General features: G+C 42.4%; 1 long non-coding RNA gene across 1 annotated transcript; it reads right to left on the bottom strand.

The window, feature by feature from the left end:
• Positions 1 to 869: 869 nt before the first annotated feature.
• Positions 870 to 6,028, bottom strand: LOC141087772 (uncharacterized). Its single transcript, XR_012231718.1, has 2 exons — positions 2,647 to 6,028; positions 870 to 2,039 (listed from the first exon to the last, which is right to left on the bottom strand). It is a non-coding gene; the product is annotated as an uncharacterized lncRNA (long non-coding RNA).
• Between the last annotated feature and the right edge of the window lie 1,414 nt (positions 6,029 to 7,442).

The following is a 7,442-nucleotide window of genomic DNA, read 5'->3' as shown; positions in this document are numbered from 1 at the left end:
TACATACTACATATATACTACATGCATGCTACATACATACTACATGCTACATACATACCACATACATACTACATACATGCTACATGCTACATATATACTACATATATACTACATGCATGGTACATACATACTACATGCTACATACATACTACATATATACTACATACATACTACATACATACTACATGCATGCTACATACATACCACATACATACTACATGCTACATACATACCACATACATACTACATACATACTACATGCTACATACATTCATACATATATACTACATGCATGCTACATACATACTACATATATACTACATGCATGCTACATACATACTGCATGCTACATGCATGCTACATACATACTACATACATACTACATGCTACATACATACCACATATATACTACATACATACAATACATTCATACAATACATACATAGACATACAGTACATATAACATAGAGTAACATACTTACCAATACTTGTCACATTGTTCCCCGAAGCCATTGTCTTTTCCGGAATAAATATTAACATAACAAACCACAAAAATACTCACCCACGATCCGAAGCAGTCCACGAGTGTGTCCCACGACGATCTTGGGTAGAGAACTGCAGCATCAGCTGATGCTGCCGTTCTCTACGGGCTGCAGGAATCCAATGACGGAAGGTAGGTATCCTTCCGCACTGTATTCCTCCGCCACTTAAAAAAAAAAAGTCCCTAGTCTCACTTTATGCCATTGCTGTGTGGGAAATTCCCACAGATTACTCTTTCATCTGAAGGACCGATGTTCTTAGGTGTGAAGCATCATATGTCGCTAATTAAATCAGCTCCGTCGAGAAGAACTACACAGACTCCAGCTGTATAATACCACTCGGGATGCCTGCCAAGACGCCTCTGGCTTATCAGTTAGGCTTCCGTCTTTTATAGTAAAGAATTTAAACATTTTACAGACATGCGCAGTACAAATGATTTTACAACTTGTTTTCGACAAAGAAAGTCATTTAGGCGAAAAAGCAGAGGTATTTGACCTTGGTTCACAAGGGAGATGTCTGAGACATCTCCTTGAAGAACAGATAAGGTTTTAAACAAGAGAATGCAACATAGACAGAACTCAATTTAACTCCTTCAGTTCCTATCAGTCCCCCCTTTGACATCTTCATTTTCCACAATCTGGAACACTGGATCCTGCAACAACAGCGGATAGTGGCTTGTTCACCAGGTACTATCCCAGGCCGACGGGTTGCCCAAGGGAGACAGGTCTTCTACCTTCTCCATCCCCCAGATACTGAAGCCACGTCCATCATTGCAAGAGTACGCTCCTTCATGCCAGAAATGAGATGTCAATCTAGGACTCAAAGGAATAATAGTTAAATTCTTGTTGTTTACAGTCAAACTTCCTTATCTATTTCTACATCTTTTCTTGCATACAGAGATACACCAAAAAAACAAGTTTCAATAGCACATATATTACGAAGATACAAACAACAATGATTTTGGACAGCAACGGTGGTGTTCAATATATCCAATATATCCCATATTTGGTCATCTAAGTAATCTGTAGCCCTGACTAATTTATCCCACATTTGAGTAATCATAGGATAAATAAAAATAGAACTGTCAATTTTATTAGCCACACTCATCTGCACTATATGTGGTCTCCCAGAGAGGCGAGGTGTATTGTCAGCAGCTCTTTTGTACAACGTGTGTTTAGGTATGCTCTGAGTATTCAACTGGTCATTCGGAATAACAAAGGTAGCTGGAGTCAAACGACCCAGAGTACAAGCACCTTTTACCCCTACTGGCAACCATTTATATGCATTGTCTCCACATACCCAGAACATGTCACTAGGTAGGTCCCATAGGGCTGAATGTTGTAATACCAGTCTATGAACTAAATCTATGAACGCAGATGCATTCTGAAGCATACACCAATTTGGAAGTTGTCCTAAAGGGCTACACTACCCTACATCGGGATTTCCACAGGTGGGAGTTCCTTTCTCATATCCAGATGACTCGTTGCAAGGTATATTACCTGAAATATTAAAACAAGTTTCATTATTGCCCTGGGGAAATAAATTGGAATACTCCCAGGACGTATTATGCAACCTTCTTTCTAGCAGTATTGGTTTGAAGGCATCAGTAGAGTGGGAAGTTACATTAAAACTAACTTGTAGGCCATACATTGGAATTTGCCCCAGGTAGGTTAATCGAGTTCTATTCCTGGGTACCCAAGCCCCCCCTTATATGCCAGATATTGAAGGTATGTGTTACTTCCTGAAAGATTACCCTGCCACCAAGGGTATCCTACCCATCCCACAATAGGTATTCCAACAGTTGTGTTCCATAACTTCACATTATTTGTGGCATTATTAGCAAGTGTATCAGAACAACTGGTCCAGGCAAATAATTCCTCGGGTGGCACAGGAATAACAAGGAACGGAATACTAGTGGCCGATACTGGTGAATGTGTGCAGATCCAGCAATCTGCTGGAGACTGAGTGTCTTTTGACCAATCATTTAGTATTTTTTCCTGATGTTGTATAAACTTATTATTCAAGGACATTGGAGAATTTAGATTGTCCCACGCAGCTACCATTATTACAGATAATGCAACAAAACCAAACCAAAACATTATGCACTCTTATGCTTTGTTAACTCCTGTGGCTAGTTTGCAATGCGATGCGTGGATCCAGGTTGGTCGTCCTTCCAACTTAACAGAAGTAGGCGTTGTCAGGAGTACTTGGTAAGGTCCTTGATATCGGGGTTCAGGGGTCTTTCTGGAGTGTTTCTTGACATATACGTAATCACCAGGTTGTAGACAGTGATTCCTTCCACACTATCTGGATCTGGAATGGAAGAGAAAACTAGAGAATGCATTTGAGTTAAATGCTTTTGCAACTGGATTACATAACTTGTCAAATTATCCACATTGAGTGTTAAGACCTGTGGGTAGTACAACCCTGTGTTCGGTGGTCTTCCAAACAGTATCTCGAAGGGTGACAGTTTAGTTTTCCCCGTGGGTGTGTACCTTACTGAGAATAATGCTAATGGGAGACACTCTGGCCATGGTTTATGGGTTTGTTCCATGGTTTTCTGTATTTTCAATTTTAGTGTCCTGTTCATTCTCTCTACCTTCCCTGAACTCTGTGGGTGGTAGGGTGTATGAAATGCCTGTTCTACACCTATCATTTGCATTACATTTTGCATTACCTCAGCAGTAAAGTGTGTACCTCTGTCTGATTCAATTGTTTCAGGGACACCGAATCGTGGTACTAGTTCCATCACCAGTTTCTTTGCAGTGGCTCGAGCTGTAGCCGTTTTCACCGGGTAGGCCTCTGGCCATCCAGAGAAGAGATCTACACATACTAGGATATTTGCATACACTCCTACCTTGGTAGCTGTATGTCGTCAATCTGCCATCTCTGAAACGGGTAGAGAGGCCTAGGTGTCGCTTTCTTAGGGACTTTTACTGTTTTACCTGGGTTGTGCTGTGCACAGATGAGGCATGATTGTACAAGTTTCGCGGCTGCGCAACTGAAGCCAGGAGCGATCCAGAAGGCATCTACCATGGCACACATGTGACTTTTTGAGGTGTGATTGGGGCCATGTGCTGCTTGCGCCATGATTGGGAACAGGGACTTTGGTGGGCACATTTTATCCTTATTCTCCCATACTCCATTTGAGTTCAGCTCAGCTCCCAGTCTCCCCCGGTGTACCTTCTCTGTTTGGGCAGCCTTTTGCTGGAGGGATTTCAGGACATCTAGACCCAATGTGGCTGGAATACGCTGACTCCCCGCCACCGTCCACTGCTCTCTCTAGGCCGCCTTGTGCTATTTTAGCAGCCTCGTTCGCCCTTCTATTGCCCTCTACCTCCACGGAGTCACCTTTGTGTGTGCTTTTACCTTGACAATGCCAACCTGGACTGATAACATCAATGCCTCCATCAATTGTTTCACCAGCTCTGCATTTTTAATGGGCTTCGAATCTGTGAAAATATTAGCGACTTTACCTGCAGCGGCTCTACACGCCTCAGTGAGTGCCTTCAACTCTGCCTCCTGCGCCGACATGTGAGGAGAGAGTGGTTCCGCTCGGATTACCTCATGTGAGGATACTACTGCATATCCAGTGTAGAATCGTCCATCCTGGTGGTATCTGGGGCCATCTACAAAAAAGAAACTCAAAGTCTGCATTAGGAACAGGTTTTTCATGAATGTGTGCAAACCCAACTGTCTCCTGACTCATCAGTTCTATGCAGACATGTTCATGCGTCATGTCAAAGTATCCTTCCTCACTTGCCAATACGGTCACCAATTCCCCCTTTTCTGAATCCACAGGCAGGAGGGTGGCTGGATTCAGAACGTTACATCTTTTGAGGAGTGACATACTCAGGAATTAGTAGAGCACACTCAAGTCAGAGCTGTCTGGCCATAGACAGATGTTTTGGTTGAACTTGTAGGAGTATGGCATGGATGTCATGTGGGGAATAGATTGTCAAAAGAAACGTCAGTGTCATCTCACATGCCTTTCCTATTACGTCTCCACTTTTTTCCTTGTGCTCCAGCATACATGACAGGTCGTTTTATTGTCCTTGTTTGCTCAATTTCTTTAGCTACCTTAAGGAGGTCTTTCGGATCTACATGTCTCCATTCAGGTCTGGCTGTCTGTACTGCGTCTCGTAAGTCTTTGTTCATACCGTCAATGAATGCATTCACCAGTATTCTAACATCAAGTGGGTTTATGCAAATGTACCCCATGTCTGCCCATTTCAGCTGTAACCGTCCAAGGTATATCTCTACTCTCTCTCCTCTTTGCTGTGTCACATTAGTCAGGAGTACAGACTGCTCTGATTGTTCCACTGCAGCCCATTGTCTTAGTGACTCACAGTACGTCTCCCCAGATTGTGCAGATTTATCATCCATGCCCCAAGCCTGATCCTTTGTCACATCTGTGTGTCTTAATTATATGATCTAGTGCGTCACCTGCCTTTAAACTCACCAACCTCTCTAGGTCTGCCCAGGTACACTTATATGTCTGCTGTACTTCCTTTATGTGTCTGTAAAACGGGAATGGTTGGTCTTCAGGGGCAGGCAGCTGCTTCAGCAAAGCTAGCTGGTCAGAGGGGCTCCAGGGATAATACACCTGTATCTTTCTTATTCTAGTCACACTTCTAGGTCCTCATGGGGTTGGCCGTCTGATGTCTACTGTCAGCTTACTCCTCAAGGGCCAATGTCCCCACTACCCACTATCCACACTATTATGTCAGCTTCTTATGATCTTGTCTGGATAGGATTTAGTGCAATTCTCTTAGGTCAGTAGCACAGGTCACACAAGTAGCTATTCAGTCTGGGTTTGTCTGAGTCTGACCACAGTGTTTACAAGTCCATCTGTTTTATCTGGGTCTCTGGTTACACTTTGTCAATCAAACATTCATAATACACCTTCCATACTGCTGCACATTCTCAAGCATCATTTATTCACTTGCTATTTTCTTCACTTGTCTGTGCCTTTTTGTACATCCAAACATTCACACTCTGGTATTTTTGCCTTTTTCAATGTTTGTCCCACTTGTTTTACTGCTGCCTTCCTTCTCTGTCTCTTGTAATTTGACACAATTTGCTATACAAATCAATCACACAACTAGAAGCAGGTTCAAACACATTAATGACCAAGCAATCACTTACAATTCCCTTCTAAATTAGGCACCATATCTTACTTTTAACTTCCAATCTTCAATTAAGTACTGTTGCTTTAAAATGCACAAATCTTTCAGCGCGTTCCTTACGGATAGAATTACAGAGAATTTTGAGCACAGCTCACACTCAGCAGAGATAAGAGCGAAGGGAGAAGAAAAACTACGCAGCTCCATCCTTCACCCCTCCCATCAGAATGCAGCGTCATCCTTCACAGAATTCTGTAGTTCTTTAGACTTATCAAAATCAATTTCTACAAAGAAACTCAAAATCACGGGATTTCACTGTAAGGGCAGATAACTGTATAATGAGATTAACCATGTCTTGCCCTTTTTCTGGCCAAATGCATTCAGGAAACTTTACAATGTAATGCCACATATAACACGAGCTATATCATTACTCAATTCATTCAGTCTCAGATGTAGATTTGAAATATCTATAACGCATCTGTCCGGGATTCCACCACAACTAGAAAGGTCACAAATCTCTTGACACAAAAACGATGTGTGATGATTCATTCATACGTGCTCATTCACTGATTTTTTTTTTTTTTTTTTATACTCAATTACTCATCTCTCATCTTATTCAGAGGTTCTCATAGACATATATACAAGGATTCACACAGCCTGCCTATCTTGCACTTTGGATTTGATTAATACTTTTTCCAGGTTCTTTGCTGCACTACTTCCATATCTATCCTCAATTATATCACATAACCGATTTCCTTCTTCAGGTGTCTTTCCCTGACTGTTCCCCATCTTATCTTTTATTCTTATCCTGTCTCTCTTGTTGTCTTCCTGTTAGTCCCCTGCCTTAGGTGGTGTATTGGGTAAGCTCAAGACTAGGCTCTACTATACCTCGTTACCTTCTTCCTAAGGTGCTAACAGGCTAAATGGAGTGTCTGTTCCTCGGTGTACTACGTGTTTCGTGTACTTTTATGCTATGTAGCATCCGAACAGAAATACTCCCACAACACACAGGATTGTAAATAAAGTGTCCATCTATCGGGGTTCTTCAGTCATATCCTGTCACAGGCTCATTTCACGGTCCTGTGCTCATTCGGTCACACTCTTATCTGTCACAAGGTTTATTCGTAAAGGGTGTTGATTTAAGCTTAGGCGGTGACCTCCCCGAAAGGACGCTGTCACATGGCCCAGTTAGGCAATATCACCACTCTTTGAACGAATACCTACTGTGCAGCTTATTTTTCTACTTTCCACAACCTTTCAAATCAAAGTAGCCATTCAACAACCTCCTCTATTTCTAGTGCTGAATCGTCTATTGTGAAAAACTTGTCCGTCCGGGCTGCGCAGTATGAACTGTTCACCCAGCCTTATATTCCGTAATGTCAGACCTCTCCCATTTTGATTTGCATCAGCTCTTTTTCTAAAAATAGCTGTGCACACACAGAACCTACAGTAACCTCTCATTCGAGCAGAAATTACATATGCGTGTCACACCCGATTTCCTCAGAGTTCTTATATGGACCTGATTTTACGGCCCCCTCCTCTACTAGATTCCCCTTTATACGGACCTTAGTTATAATGATAGATTATGAAGAGCAGAGAAGAGAAAAATTGATCTCTTACCTGGCCAGGTGTTTAGGTCTGCTGTTCACAATTTCATCAGTAACTGGAGTGGTCTGTAGATCGGGTAGTCTTGGAGAGGTGCCTATATCAGGTCCCTGTTTCGGGCGCCAGGAAACTGTCGGGATCCCTCAGATTACTCTTTCATCTGAAGGACCG

The sequence above is a fragment of the Dendrobates tinctorius genome, unplaced genomic scaffold (genome assembly GCF_039654945.1).
Source record: "Dendrobates tinctorius isolate UK_male_01 unplaced genomic scaffold, ASM3965494v1 ptg000035l, whole genome shotgun sequence".
Classification (NCBI taxonomy): domain Eukaryota; kingdom Metazoa; phylum Chordata; class Amphibia; order Anura; family Dendrobatidae; genus Dendrobates; species Dendrobates tinctorius.
The sequence above is the reverse complement of the archived record's forward strand: the minus strand, read 5'-3'. Positions and strand labels throughout refer to the sequence as shown.